The sequence below is a fragment of the Strongylocentrotus purpuratus genome, unplaced genomic scaffold, assembly GCF_000002235.5.
Source record: "Strongylocentrotus purpuratus isolate Spur 01 unplaced genomic scaffold, Spur_5.0 spur5_scaffold_1, whole genome shotgun sequence".
Taxonomy (NCBI): Eukaryota; Metazoa; Echinodermata; class Echinoidea; order Camarodonta; family Strongylocentrotidae; genus Strongylocentrotus; species Strongylocentrotus purpuratus.
Window position 1 is genome coordinate 16,948,954 of NW_022145594.1, and position 15,954 is coordinate 16,964,907.

Sequence of the window (15,954 nt, forward strand, 5' to 3'; positions counted from 1 at the left end):
CAGTTATAAAGAATGGTCGAATTTATGTTTTTATAGATTCTTTTTCTTCAGCAAATAGATTGCAAATAAAAGTAAAGTATGTAGACAAAAAATGATGAAAATGAAGAGGAAATGCATATTAAAACGCAGGGAATTCAGAAAATGTTATTTATTTCGACCATAACGTTGGTGTTTCTCCAATAATAAAAATACAGGTATTTATCTTTAAAAAGAATTGGCGAATTCATGTTTTCATAGATACTTTTTCTCCAGCGAATAGATCGCAAATAAAAGTTAGGTATGTAGACAAAAAAAATGATGACAATGTAGAGGAAACGCATGGAATTCAGTCAATTTTATTTATTTCGACCATAACGTTGATGTATCTTCAATACTAAAATCGGCAAGGGTTCCGAATAGGGTGTTGAACACGGGACAAAATTGTGCAATAATTCATTTTGCCCGCTCCCCCCCCCCCCCCGACCAAAAAGAAATTATAACTATAGTAATAATAATAATGATAGCAATAAATAATTGGACAAAAAAAAACATATATAAGAAAATAGGAAGAAATTAAAATCTGAATGAATACGGAATAAATAGATAATATAATCTATAATGTGAGGAGTTTGAAAAGTAAAGAAATATATACAAATATAAACAAATATGGAATAGATAAACAAATAAATGCATACATTAATAAATAGAAAAGTAAAGACATGGATAAATAGATAAATAAATACAAATAAATGAATGAGAAAAGAAACTTGTATATTAAATGTAGCTTGTTTGAGAATCGTGGGTAGGGGTGAGTCACACAGGTGAATTTAATCAATGCCTTCCTTTTAAGGCAATATTTCTCTTTTTAATTCGTCCACACCATCATAAGAAGAGAATAAGAAATTAAAGTGTGATAAAAACTCACATTTCCGAGAAATCAACAAACAAAACGTTTTGTTTTAAAGGAACATAAATTCTACAAATTTGAAATATTTCTATCACATTCTGACATGATAATATCAAAAATCATGTTTCGTATTTTATTGTTATTTCTGTGATGAAGGCCTAATAAAACGTGTAGACTAAACGTTCTAATATATGAATGTATTGTGACCAGGCCTGAGAAGAAGAAGTCGGATTCTGGTAAGCTTGTTGTACTATTCAAAGCGTCATGTTTACAAAGTCTGCTTTCAACATAAAGGATTCTTTTTCTTCATCAAATAAATCGCAAACAAAAGTAAAATATGTAGGCAGGCAAATTGAAAGCTTTAATTTTAAGGTTATTAAAAGAAAGAAAGAAAGGTTTTGTGTAATTATAACAGAAGAAGAAGGAAGGAAAGACAGAAGAAAGGGGAGGTGGGGAAAAAGAAAAAAAGTAAGGACAAAAAGAAAAGACAAAACAAAGAAAGAAATAGATTAGAATAGTAAGAGTACTGTAAAGAGTAAAGGACGTGGAGTTGGGAGTGATCGGTGTGAGACGGGAGGGACAGTAGTATCGAACTAGTGACGTTTGGCAATAAAGCATGATATGTTGTATCACATCCAAGAAATACTAAAACAATGACAACATGTCTATTTAATCTAGAACAAGTCTTTAAATTAGTAAACTTAGGGTGTGTACAAAAAAATGTTTAAATGTAAAAAGTTTTCCAACCCCTATTCTTAGAGTAAATCACACTTTTATTTTTCATTGCGCAATACACAATGTGTTTGATATCCACCTTTCATATATGTATTAAACAGGTTTATAGTCATTATAAAGATTACATCAAATGAAAGATCTTTATCCGAAAATAAACATTTGGACAACATACTTAAGGTTATACTTTTTTGGTTTTGTACATTCTCTCAAATTTGGGGCAGGGTATGACATTTCTAGTACTAGCAGCTTTTACTACCGCGTGAATGTATACATCATACGTCTAGCTGTTTTGGGCTACTTCCACTAACAATCATGGCAATGGTGCTCGAACACTTCGAAACACAAAACCAAGGATATCGGAACGTTAAGGCCAAAAAGCCATTAAGCCAAAATGACAAACCAGTGGTGTTTGTTCTGAATTACTGCTTGGTTTAACAAACCTTCTAAACAGAGAGCTACTATAAGACAGTGTTATCTGTGTAACGCTATATTTGCTTCCCGATGACTTGCTCGTTTTTAAACCCGACATTCCCGAATTCGTTTGATGAACCGTTTTCAATTCCATGAAAAAATGTTTTAAGAAAAACATGTTGTCCAATGGAATGGCAGACTATATGGAGGTTTTGCCTAGCCACAAAAATATTCTTCCTTTTTTTCTCGACGAACTGAACGAAAATAACACGAAGTGTAGGTATAGCGTTTGGTGTGTACTGACACTACCAAATAGGGGAATCATATCTGCGTACACAACGCAAGGTGTAGAGGATGTTAAACCGAAGGGGGAGCCGAAAACCAACTGGTAGGAGAACATAAAGTCATGGGGTTGTTTCGCAAAGCTCCTAAGTCGAACTTAACTCTAAGTTGTACTTAAAAATTATGGTGAGACATTTGTAAAATAAAATATATTCAAAAGCAAAAATTCAAGTAATTTAGTCTTTTCATAAATTCCACATCAAGAACATGAATCTCCTTAGGAAAATATGAATGATTTAAATCAACATTGTATGCCTTTTAAAAATAACTTTTCCGAACTATTTCAAAGATGACGGCTTTCCATAATTGTTAAGTCCAACTTACAAATATCTTCAACTTAGGATTTTTGTGAAAAACCCCCAGGGGAATGTTTCACAAAGCCTAAGATCGACTTTAAGTTTGACTTAACTATGGTAGGCCATTCTTGTCGCTGGGTGCTCTCACCATTGGTCTCTCAATTATGATCTTTACACAATATTTTTTCCTTCAATAATGAACTATCAAAATATATACATTCTGTAGATTTGTGACCATGATTTGTACGTCCCTTAAAGGCCCACTGCACTACTTGTAGCTACTTGCGCCCTCTATATAACAAACAATGCCTAAGCGGTGACCATTGGTCCCCATGATCCTCTTTTTCTTATGTTAACTGAGAGCTGAGTTGACGAGATAACCACCTGTCCAGTGACCTTGCAGGGCAGTTTAATCCCTCCTGTAAACTACGGCAGATAAGCTTTAAGAGACCAATGCCATTAAATGGTGAGAGCTAACAGTGGCATGAACGGCCTGCCATAGTTAAGTCCAACTTAAAGTCAATCTTAGCCTTTGTGAAACACCCCCCTGGAGTGAAATGACAATATGATAGTGTACTGAATTTGCAGATAACAGAGATATGTGGGAAGATGTTGCAACCGACTACCCTCCGAGCTGGGAGAAAGTACCAGGACAGATGGATATATGGATCAGATGGGAGAGGTACGCCACAACAGTCAGTAGAGCGTCCGCCTCACAACCGGGAGGTCGTGGGTTCGAACCCCGGCCGCGTCATACCAAAATACGTTAAAAGACGGGAGTTGCTGCTACCTTGTTTGGCGCTCAACAATAAGGGATAGAGCAACGTCGATCTGGCGCTGCTCAGTGGCTGCCGGGCTCACGATCAATTGGGCAAAAAGAATTTCCATTTTTGGTTTAATTTAATAAAATTTGGAGTGGACTTTAAAAGATTATTGTTATTTTCATCATTATTATTATAGGGTGGGTTGGGAACACCGAGGTATGTTGTTGAAGGCTCTTGATAATGATAATAATGATACTAATAATGATAAACCAATAATGATTATAATAATAAAAGTAATAATGATTATAATAAATGAGAATAATTATACTAAAAATAATATTAGGCATTTGTACTGTGCCATCAATCTAGAGTTTCTATCCCGAGACGCACAAGGAACATAGAAAAGAAATAGAAGCCCAACAAGTGGCATTTCCTCGTGTCAAGCATTCTGAAAATGTATTATTCAACTCAGACTTCAAACTCTCTAATGATATTGTAGTTTTCAGCTCCAAACGTAAGATGTTCCATATAAAGTTATGTGGTAATCAAATTCCAGGGCCCTCTTGAAGAGCAGTGTTGGAAATGAAGTGGCCACCTGGACTATCAGGATTACTTGATTTTGTTACTACCGTTGTTGTTGTTTTTGCTGTGGATATCATATTTTTTTTTTGGTGATGGTTATTTTCCCTGAGTGCTCCGAAATCATAAATGCTGGTTAGTAAGCAACCAGACGGCTGACGGCTTTAGGTCCTCTCCGAGAGACCTGGTAATGAGGATTAATGCCTTACCAAAGGGCACTACATAGCGAATCGACTTGGTTTCGAGCCCGGGTCGCCGGATTACGAGACCACTGCTCTACTAAAAGATACTTTTATCGTTATCGCATCATCATGTATTGAGCGCTATATAAAAAACCGGATTATTATTATTATTATCATTGTTATTATTGTTATGATTATCATCAATATCATTATCATAATCGTCATCATCATTTTCATTATACGCCACTGTTACTCATTATGGTAAATCAAAGCAGGGTTGAATTCTTACCAGATTCGACGTCGTTACTACTACTCTTGTTGTTGCTGTTTTTGTTGATGCTGTGGACATTATTAGTAGTATTATCATTATTACATCATCATTGTTATTATTATTATGATTATTATCAATATCGATATCATTATCAAAATCGTCATCATCATTTTCATTTTAGGTCACTGTAACTCATTATGGTAAATCAAAGCAGGGTTGGATTCTTACCAGATTCGTTTAAATATCGCCCTTCCTCGGAAGCGGTGGTTCCCATCGATTCGTCTTCACACATATCCCCAATGTTTGACATGCCAGGGTATTGTACAGCGGGGGCGTTACTCCGTATAAGAAAAGTACGAGGCATGGTGGCAACATCCGCCTCCTTTGAATTACAGGATAAGTGACGAAATTTGTCTTTGGCTTGTCCAGAACAGCTAATGGTTTCTAACGGACCTGGGCCTGTCCGACAATTATACCCGGCTCCTTGAACTCCGCATCGTTCTTTTCACCATTCCTATCAGGACGTTGGACTTCCCCGTCGACGATTTCAGCAAATACACTTCAATGTTCCAACACAGTGGCATTCGCTTGTTTAACAGTTCGGGGTTTGTAACGTTTAATGCAATAAACATGCATACTACATAGTATTGAGTCAAAGGCGTAGATGAATGGCAAATGCGATGCGGAGAAGCAAAGTTGAGAACAGCGAACTTGAACAGAGTGGCCAAAATTGGAAGGTATCGCAAAATTTGAATAGGACTCCCGATTACAGACGAATACATACGTAAAGACTAAACAGCAATCCGTTGCATTGAACCCTAAAGCTTTATCGTCCTTTTTTCATAGCATATGAATCAATTATTGTTAGGCTTTTATTTGCGGCACGGAATTACGTGCGTGCCTTGGGCTTGTTGATCTGATGATGCCTATATGCTAGTGTCCCCCTGACTTGTTTCGAACAAAAACTGATCAAACAAAGTACAGAGTTATAACGTATAGAGTGTATAAAAAAAAAAGTAGACCAGAAAGTAGGAATTTAAACAAGCTGTGAACTGATAATTAACACTTCGGCACATATATAGGACTATTTATATAAATTTTTGTCTTAGAATTTAAAGATGTCATTTCTGCCTTGGAACCTCCCAATTTCTTGCCAAAATAGTCCTTTTCGGGTGGGATAACTCCTCCCCAAACCAGGGCCTCTTCTTATAGATAGTTGCGATTAATCGAGATTGATATCATCAAAACTATGTGGGTCTTCATAAGATATAGAAGACTGCAAACCTGCGATCTATTCTGAGCAATTGCAACTCTTTACAAGACGAGGCCCCGGTCTCACAAACGCTAAAGGCGGTAACCACTTACCAATATGGATCTCCTTATTATTAAGCCAAGATCTTTTACTTTTGCTTAACCCCATCTCCCTACTCTGCAGGCACGGACTCTTATTTGACACTTTACAACGATTCCTTAAGCGTTGAGCATAGCCTAGCTCTGATAGTCTGTTGCCGTCTCCGGCGCAGCTTAAGGACAGAGCCTATGCAGAACGGTGTCAGTCTAGTCTCACAGTGCAGACACTGTTAAAAGCAGAGCGACTGACAATGGTTTGTGTCTACAAACTACTACCCTCCCCCACCTCACCTCCACAAAGCCCTGGTAACGCCGCTAAACCTCGTCGATATTTTGCTGGTCATAAGGTTTTGTAAAAGATCATTGTTATCCGTTATGGTCTGTCACCCGGTGAAGAGAAGAACGGAATAAAATCGGGGTCAAATCACTATGAACATGACGGACAAAGAAAGCGGACAAAATATACAGTTCCTCATTCTACCCTCAACAATAATTTGTTATGGTAGACAAAGGAACATCCCTTCACTGCTATTATGTAAAAATGTGTAGAAAAGGTGAATATGACTGTGACACCTGTTCTACACATTTTTACATAATAGCAGTGAAGGGATGTTCCTTTGTCTACCACAGCAATTGTTGAGGGTAGAATGAGGAACTGCAAATTTTGTCCGCTTTCTTTGTCCGTCATGTTCATAGTGAATGTATTGATTCGTGTCCTGGATCTGATTTCGGACATATAAAATTATACCAGAATAAACTGGTTGAAAGTTAAACGATCTCTTTCGTTTACGTTGTGATTATATATCTTGTCAAAAGTAGGGTCTGTTATTGAAGAATACTGAGCAAGCTGGGTAACTCATCAAACCAGATTCTATAGGATCCGTTCTCATATTTCTAAAAAAATCCTTTCAGTCGTTTCTTGGAAATGCTATTATTCCCATCATCATTCAAAAAAATACTGTGTGTCATAAAAATATCAGACCAAAGTTCTTCCCGTGCCGTTTCCAAATAAACCTCATTGCAGTACCCGAATTGTGTGGTCATGTTTTAAAGATAATATGAATGTTAGCCTTGCGATTAGAAATAGAAAGAAACTCTCTGCGAGGTGATTGTGTAGTATGAAAGAATGGTTTTTTATTATGGGATTACAAAGGCAAATATACTACACAGACATAGACCATCAAAATGTGGTCCATAGACCAAACAAAACTATTTCCAGTCATGCTTGGCGTACGAGGAAAATCCAAGAGCAAATTATTCCATTTACATTTCGCATTGGTACTCTCATATATTTCTCCCATGTAGATATAAGTAGAATTAAAAGCCCCCCTAAAAAAAAAAAAAAAAAACATTTGCACGCTTACCAGGCCTCATTCTTCTCCATAACCGTATGGAATGCTATCAGGGCTTTACAATGCCAGGGCCAGGTTATTGTGTTTATGCAGGGAGGTGAGGATAACTGCAAATTAAAAATATGATTCCTTTTCATTGAGTGTACTTGGCTTCGCAGTTCACGGGATTCTATCAATGACCACTCAGTATATATAAATGGGTATATATTCTATATATAAACATCACGTGATGTTGCAAAGGTGAATGGTTTCAATGTGTGAACGGTGCAATCTTGTTCCAAGTAGGGGCGTCTCTATTAAAATCTTCAACGAGACTATGAGGTTTAGCTGGTCTAATGGATACCTCACTAAGGACCAGTAAGATATATAGACTAAAGGAACGTAGACTTATGAGGTATATTTGACCAACGGGTCTTACTTAGTGGGACATAGGACCAATTGGATGTTAGATTAAAGGTAAAGATCAGTTTTGGAAACGCCCCCCCCCCCTTCTCAAAAAATGAAATGGAAGCTCTTATTACCAATCATGTGAAAGAATATGTTTTTACTAATACGTGATCATACTAATTTTGCCGAAAAACCACCTACAAATTGAATATTTGTTAAATTATTGTATCTTTTTGGACCTGATAGATATAACGCACGTCCGCGTAGTCACATATTCATCTTTCTGTCTGCAGTGCTTGTAACTTTACCAAGACTGGGCCAAATTTCTTATCATTGTGATGATTCCAGAACCTTGCAGTACACTCCAATATTTATATGCTAGATGATCAACCTTTTCTGATCGATTCCACAACGTTTCTTTCAAAATACAATCGCATGACCATAACTGGTCTTTATCTTTAAATGGGACAAGGGGGTCAGCTGGATTTTAGATCAGATGGGATGTGACACCAATAACATGCATGGAAATTAATATAATGATAATAATAAGGATAATATCAATATTAAGAGTGATGATGATGATGATGATGATGATGACTGTAATGATGATGAACATAATGGCGCCTTCTTGTATAGGGCACATGGCGAAGGATCAATTGCACATAAGACCAATTGGACGTTACATCAATGACAAACTGGAAATAATGGGATATAGTTTAATATGACCTGCGTGAAGGTCTAAAGAGATGTTACGCCAAATAGGATGTTTCATCAATTGGATGTTAGACCAATGAGACATTAGACCATAACATATTGGAAATAATGAGTGTATTACTAATGTGACGAAGGACCAATGCATGGGATTATTACTGACATTCGTAACAGTCTTCGATCGTCGTCACCTAATCTTCTGGCTTTTACATCCTGTAAACATCAATACATATGATAACCAATCTTGATCGCATCAACTCGAATTCTTCACCCTATTCAATCAGGCGGTAACGATACAGTTGAGTTCTGGTCATGCGATTGTACTGTGAAAGAAACGGTGAAGAGACTATCTGAAAAATTACCAACCTTTAGCATACTTGTTTTATCGTCCTAAATCCGTTTGGGTCGTTTTGATGTGTGCCAAAAGTTCATGCCTGAGAGAATCACAGCGTGATCAGTTATACCAAGGCTATTTTATAAAAGATTTCTATACAAAATGAAAGAAAGCGTATTATATTATCTTTTGCAAAATGTGTATTTCTTATATTTGGATGATTGTCTGACTGCGATAGCTTGTCCCCCTCTCTCTCTCTCTCTCTCTCCCTTTTTTCTCTGTTTCTATACGTATATCTGTGACCTCCTTTTTTTTCTTTCTAACACAGACAAACAACCCTATCTCTCTAAACAAAACCCACTATTTGTTATTTTCCTTTCAATGCCAGTGTTAAGAGGGCCCTGGTTATCTGGTGAAGGTGAAGGTTTTAATAAATAGTTTCAAGCTGTCGACCTTTTTTTGTTAGTTCTTTTTTTTACCTATTCCCACAAGCCCCATATCCGTACGAGTATTTTCTACACAGTTCGGTGGCCAACCAACTATAGGGACTTTTAGATTTGCGTGGACTGATACGTGTGACGTCCATTCAAGGCAGCGCATTAAAATGGCGTCCATCGTAGCAATCCACATTGTCTTCGTGCGAATATAAAAGTCCCTATTAGGGACTTTTAGATTTGCGTGGACTGATACCTGCAACGTCCATTCAAGGCAGCGCATTAAAATGACGTCGATCGTAGCAATCCACATTGTCTTCGTGCGAATCTTAGTTAGACCGCTCCAGAGGAACGGGTCTTGAGGAACGGTTTGCGAGCGTTCACACTCCGACCAGTTTTTTTTTATTGCTCAAACCGCTCCACGAGTCAAAGTGGTCTTGTTGCTATGGCAGCTCAGGTCAGCAGGTCATTTTTTTCGCGCGCGGAATACAAACCGTATGTACCGTACTACATGTTTCGCACGGAACGTCACTAGCTCACTTCCGGTCAAAGTACGCTTCCGTTCACATTGCACGTTAGAGCGGTCCAAACCGCTCTTAATAAGACCCGTTCCTCAAGACCACCTCCCGAGGTGGTTTTTCTGGAGCGGTCCAGAAGTCCACTTCCTGGACCACTTTGACCGTTCTCACTCACCTAAGAACTGCTCCTGAGGAACGGGTCTTAGTTAGACCGCTCCAACGAAGTGAATGAGAACGGGGTCTAAAAGTCCCTATTATCACGCCACCTCCACGACTCAATTGTTTTGTTTGCACTGAAATGTGATTTTTTAGTACGATCGAGTCTCTTCTCCTTGGTGATCATTTCTGAACAGTATATCATTCACACTTATCGTCACTTCTCTCTTCCCTTAGAACAGTTTCTTTAATCAATATAACAATGATTTGTTGTTGTACAAATGCCATTTTTGGTACAGGGCTTTCTTAGGTCCTACTGAGCGATATTGGAGTCGGAGCCCCCGGCAAGAATATCATATAAGGGTGTGGGGCGGTCGTATAACCACAATCCAATGTGATCTTACATGATATAACATGAGGCTCCGGCACAGCTCCCCCCCCCCCTCCCCCTTAGCACATATGCATGGGGACTCCTACCCTACCATCATTCAGCAGGTCCTAATGAAGCCCTGTAAAAAATGGCATTTGTACAACAACAAATCAATTTTATATTACCTTCTAAATTAGTTGGGGGCTACGAGGCGACTTCCCCACCCCACACCCTTAAGTAATATTCTTGCCGGGGGCTCCTACCCTAATATCGTTCAGTTGGTCCTAAGGAAGCCCTGTACCAAAAATAGTATTTCTACAACAACATATCAATCTGATACAAATTATTTCGGGGTCCAAAAAGACGCCCCAGCCTCACACCCTAAAATTGACATTTTTGCCGGGGGCTCCTAGCCTAATATCGTTAAGTGGGTCCTAAGGAAGCTCTGTACCAAAAATGACGCTTTTATCCGGCAAGTAACGATACTCAATAAATTTTACGCAAAGCCACCTGATTATTAGCATCACAACATTTATGTACATTGTGGAAATGTCGTGAGACGTGGGATACAAATATGTCTCGAGAGGTTCTGGTTGAAACAATGGCAAGATGTGACTCAAATAGTACTATTGGAGTCACCAAGGCCCAAAGCTTCAACCAAAACTAGCTGCATACAAAAAATTATTATCCAAACAAAAATTATATTACAATTCTAAAAAGTACATATATTTTTCAATTTACTATTTAAATTTTTAAAAATGTGCTAGTCATAAATTGTACTTTTAGTTGAGGTACTCTTTACGCCTTGGGAACCGTGCAGCGTTGCAGGGGCAGAACCGCGAATCTCCCCCCCCCCCCCCGAAAATGATGATGCCCAGATATACTCCAATCGTCAAAGAACAAAATAGACAAAATATTATTCTCGAATTTATCCACAGCCATTATAATATCCAACAATAAAATAATTTCGCGCTCTTCAAATACCTATTCATCAATGATACTTGTGAACTTGGTCTACGAATTGTGCCGTGGGGCCTACGGGTAAATAACGTGCATATACATGTGAGTTACAGAACACGTGAACTCTATTCACGTGGCAAAATGAAGCAGTTAATATGTACGGTTAAAAGAAATGGCTGAAACTCAGTTTTGTTAGGTAAACCGCGATTGAACCCAGTTACTCAATGAGCCGTGAGAGGTGGACGCGAGAGTATGGGATGTATTAAGTACTTGCGTGCAGGGGGAGAGGCAAGCGCAAACGCTTCTATAACGTAGAATGTGTCAAACCCCGGGGTCCAGCCCTTATGAATAAAGTTACACGCAAGGTATCATTATGGACTTTTAGATTTGCACGTCGATATAGTGGACTGCTACGTGTGACGTCCTTTTAAGGCACTGCAGCCCGACAGTGCCTTAAAAGGATGTCACACGTAGCAGTTCACTATGTCGGCGTGCAAATCTAATCTAAAAGTCCATATTTGCTGGAGGAGGATTGCGCCAGTGACTGACACGGGTTTTGACGCGCCATGTAAGAGCAATGATCAGCCTTGCGTTTATGGCGTATGAGCTTACTGCCTTAACAGGCTCCATGTAGAAACTAATAATGCATTCGAAATGACGTATTGTCTGCAAAGGGCATACAGAACAGATTGACGCGTCAAATCCATTACCTTGCGGCCGGTGCACACAAAGCGTTAGTCCGACTGCGTTAATATCATTCCCTGCGCTAATATATCAATTAAAGGAAAAAGTACCAGTTTTCAATGCATTGTTTGCACAGTTTATGTTGCGTCTACGTTTCTGTACGGTGCTACTCTGACACGGTGTGCCAAAGACCGCACCCTGCAATCGCTGGCGCAGTTTTACGTCAGGCGAATGACGTCACATGTGCAACGGGCCTTACTTTACAGACTCCATAATACTGACTCAATATAAGTATTCATTTTCTCTAGTCATGCTCAAAGCCAGTCTCATACTATTGTTAGAATTTACGAATGCCAGCCCCAGGTACCCCCCATTTTCAATATTAAAGTATAAAATATGACATGCTCGCTATCGCATGACGGGCGTGATGTAACGGATACAATGAACAGCATTCATCTCTCTAAAGCCACTGTACACTAAACGGCCCGAATACCTCCCGATTTCCGAAGAAATTGCAATTACTTTCAATTTGGACAATTTGAATATCACGCTTTTTTATTCAGATTCTTGAGTCATTTAAAAAAGCTGATTTATTTCATTTTAGCGCAATTTTAGACTGACAAGTAGAAGGTTCAAAGAGAAGGACGAGGAGTTATAAGGAGAGGTGAAAATAATTTGTGAGCGTTATTATTGTTACTATACAAGTGTGGAAGAACATCAAAGAAAAAACGTTCCCTGAAAAGCATGGCTCTTCAAATACCTTCATATTCTAAATATGACAAGTACTAACAGCTTAAAACGAAGCCCGATTTTTATGCCACATGTTTGTGTAGTCCCATATACATCTTTCTGTGTACAGTGCTTGTTACCTTACCAAGACTGGGCCAAATTTCTTATCATTTTGATGACTCCAGAAACTTGCAGTACACACCAATAGTTATATGTTACATGATCAACTTTTTCTGATAGATTCCGCACCGTTTCTTTTACGATGCAATCCCATGACCGGAACTCAATTTTATCTTTAAGGTCGAGATCAGCATCAAGCAGGAGACAATATTTAGGCCTGTCTGCCTGTTCTGAGGTCACTACGAATCTGGACTCGGTTTACCTTTTTCCCAGCTCTTCCAAAGTATCTTACAATGCTCCCATCTTGTTTCATTTCATCACTAAACTGACTAATCAAAACACTTTTTTAAATTCTGTGGACAGCGTGCCATTCTGACAAAGAATAGGCCTTATTGGGTACCTGGGAGGATTATTGCTTAAAATGCACTGTGCGCTGATAAGGCCGCCGGAGCTAAAGCAAGGGTAATAAATTTCAAAGCTCTTTGGAAGCGCATAGAGATGTTATTTCAAAACGTATTATGCGCTAAACAAGAACTGAACTATTATCATTATTATCATTATTACAAACAATATTAGTGCTAACGTCATATTCGATTGTCGTCTAGGTTAATGGATCTAAATAACCAAGCATGCACATGCACAATGATGCACATTCTAGCAACGGCCGGCTGGAGCAGGGCAAATTCAGTGTCTGTCGCTGTTGTGCTAGGCACAGACGAGACCATTTTCGTAATGTAATCAAATTGAATGCATAAATATTTGTTAAGTGCCATGTGTTTCACTTGTTATGAATAATTGTAGAACAGCAGTCAAAAAGCGAATTGCATTGCTAGGTAGGACAACAATTATGGCTTGTCCAACCTAACAACACGGAATGTATGCAATTTGCATTACAGTACGAATGCGGCATATTGTTTGGAAAAATTAACCTTGAAAAATATGACCTTAGCCAGGATGACGTCGAACTTCGGCACTATACCTATTGAGGTTTTGGTAAAAAATCAGTGAAGCGATGGACAACCCTTCTACCTGAAAGGAAGCGAAAATATGTTTAAGTGAATAGCGAAAAACGGTGTACAAACACAACACAGAGCATACAAATTAACATCGTATAAATGAGGAAGGAACAATAGTTTACAGTGATGTACCAGTGGGTCAAACGCTATACAAACCGTTGTGCACAACATTTGTCATCCCCTTGCCTATCTTTTAACTATGAATTTTTATTTTTGTGATGGAATGAATGAATATCCTCAAGTTTGTTATGACTTAAATGTGACAAACAAGCGAAAGAATAGCAACAACAGATATTTCATTAAATACTTAATTTTAGGGGTATTTTATTCATGGATTCCAAAAAATTCCATGTTAAAAATTATTCATACCCTCGGTTTACCTAGTCCAATGTATTTCCTTAAAGCCTCGGTCACAAATGCCATTACGAACTGCTACGAACGCCGTAAGAACGATTTTCAGAAATGGAAATTCGCGAAGACAATGGAAAAACAGGGAGATTCGTACGAAATAATCGTTCGTACGAATATTTGTAACCGAGCCATTAGCCTCACTGCACTACTTATAGCTACTTGCGCCCTCTATATAGCAAACAATGCCCAATCGGTGCCTGTTGGTCCCCCATGATTTCCCTTTTCTCATGTTAATTGAGAGTGACCGTGACATGTAAGTGACCTTGCAGGGAGGTCTAATCCCCCTGGCCAAACTAGTGCAGACGGGCTTTAATAGTCGACAGAGTAACCTTTGTTTTTGTTTGACTGTATCAAGACGGTTCCTGTAAGTGTCCATAAGCACATTCTGCATGTCTCCTGTGGTATGTTGGCCTTCTCGTCCTTGGCAAAAGCCTCCAGCTGGGTCAGGTGGGACGGTCTCCTAACTATCACTATGGGACCCGTTTCACAAAGCCTTTTTTCAATGACAAATGAAAAAATTCTGTGTCAAATCTGCTGATAACCAATCAGAAGCAAGGATTTCAGAAGTTTATAACAAAAACTGTCATTCGTCACTGATGACAAGTTTAGTGAAACGCCCCTCTGTAGTATGTTGGCCCACTCGTCCTTGGCAGAAGCCTTCAGCTGGGTCAGGTTGGACGGTCTCCTCGCCATCACTCTGGTCTTCAGCTCCCACCACAGATTCTCTATGGGATTAAGGTCGGGACTTTGACTTGGTCATTCCAGGGGGGTGTTTCACAAAACTTTTCATGAGTGACAAATGCCAGTTTTTGTTATAAGCTACTGAAATCCTTGCTTCTGATTGGTTATCAGCAGATTTGTCACTGATTTTTGTAATTTGTCATTGATAAAAGGCTTTGTGAAACGGTTCCCAGTACTTGGACACCATTGTCCTCGAATCACTGCTTTACTAGGGTGGCATTGGCACTTCGAGTTCTTCTCCACAAGGTCCTCTTCACCAAAGGAACGTGAGAAAACCTAATCACAGTGAGGACAGTGTGGACAATCGAAAAAACACGATACAACACATGTTTACGCCATTCAACTCTTTTCCGCCTCCACACACTTTTTATTCTCCAAATGTGTGAAATACAAACAATAACATACAATTGAATGAAATAAACGTTTTCAATATTGATTGCTTGTACATAATTAAACAAAACTTATTTGCAATATATATAACTCTAGTAACATAGTTAACTTATAAGTACCTAAACTAAACATAATATATATGTAAATTTTAAATGTTATTCACTTATTATTTTACTGGAACAATGCCTGCTCCGCCCTGCCCCCTCTCTCACACAAACACACACACGCACGCACACGCACACACACACACCCCACATACACTATATATATATATATATATATATATATATATGAATATTCAAACTTAGTTTGCAGATTTCTTGTTATATGAAATCAACTAGGGTATCATGTGGAATAGATTTTTGAAGACAAATACATAATGCTCTTTGATTAATATCAAACGGTGTTTTGATCACTAGTACATTTAATCAGTAAGCACTTTAATCATGAACAACAGAAACTTCGTGTAGCTTAAGCAAACAAAACCTTTGACCACTAACAGTAGTTGACTGAAAATGAGCTGATTGTAGTTCTCCCAGAGAGAAACGCTCTAATATTTGTTGATTGATTCCAGGAAATGTATCAAAGCTTTGCGAAAATATTTTTTTTTTTTTCTCTATTTATCCTCTTTCGAGGGACTTTATTTGTTCATATCATAAAATAACAGCTATTTACAACAGTGTTTAAATACAAAATTCATGCAATTGTAACATATCATACATAGTACAGAACATGAAACTAATGTGACATAATCACTAACTAAAATAATGAAAACATTTTTGTAACTTTTGTAACTTCGTTTGTATCGAATTTCTTTTGATTACA

The 15,954-nt window shown here is 38.3% G+C and overlaps 1 protein-coding gene across 1 annotated transcript in view; it reads right to left on the reverse strand.

Annotated features, from left to right (window-relative positions):
* Positions 1-15,954, reverse strand: part of LOC105439458 — a 50,611-nt gene that overhangs the window by 30,163 nt on the left and 4,494 nt on the right. The gene's annotated exons all lie outside the window — the stretch shown is intronic.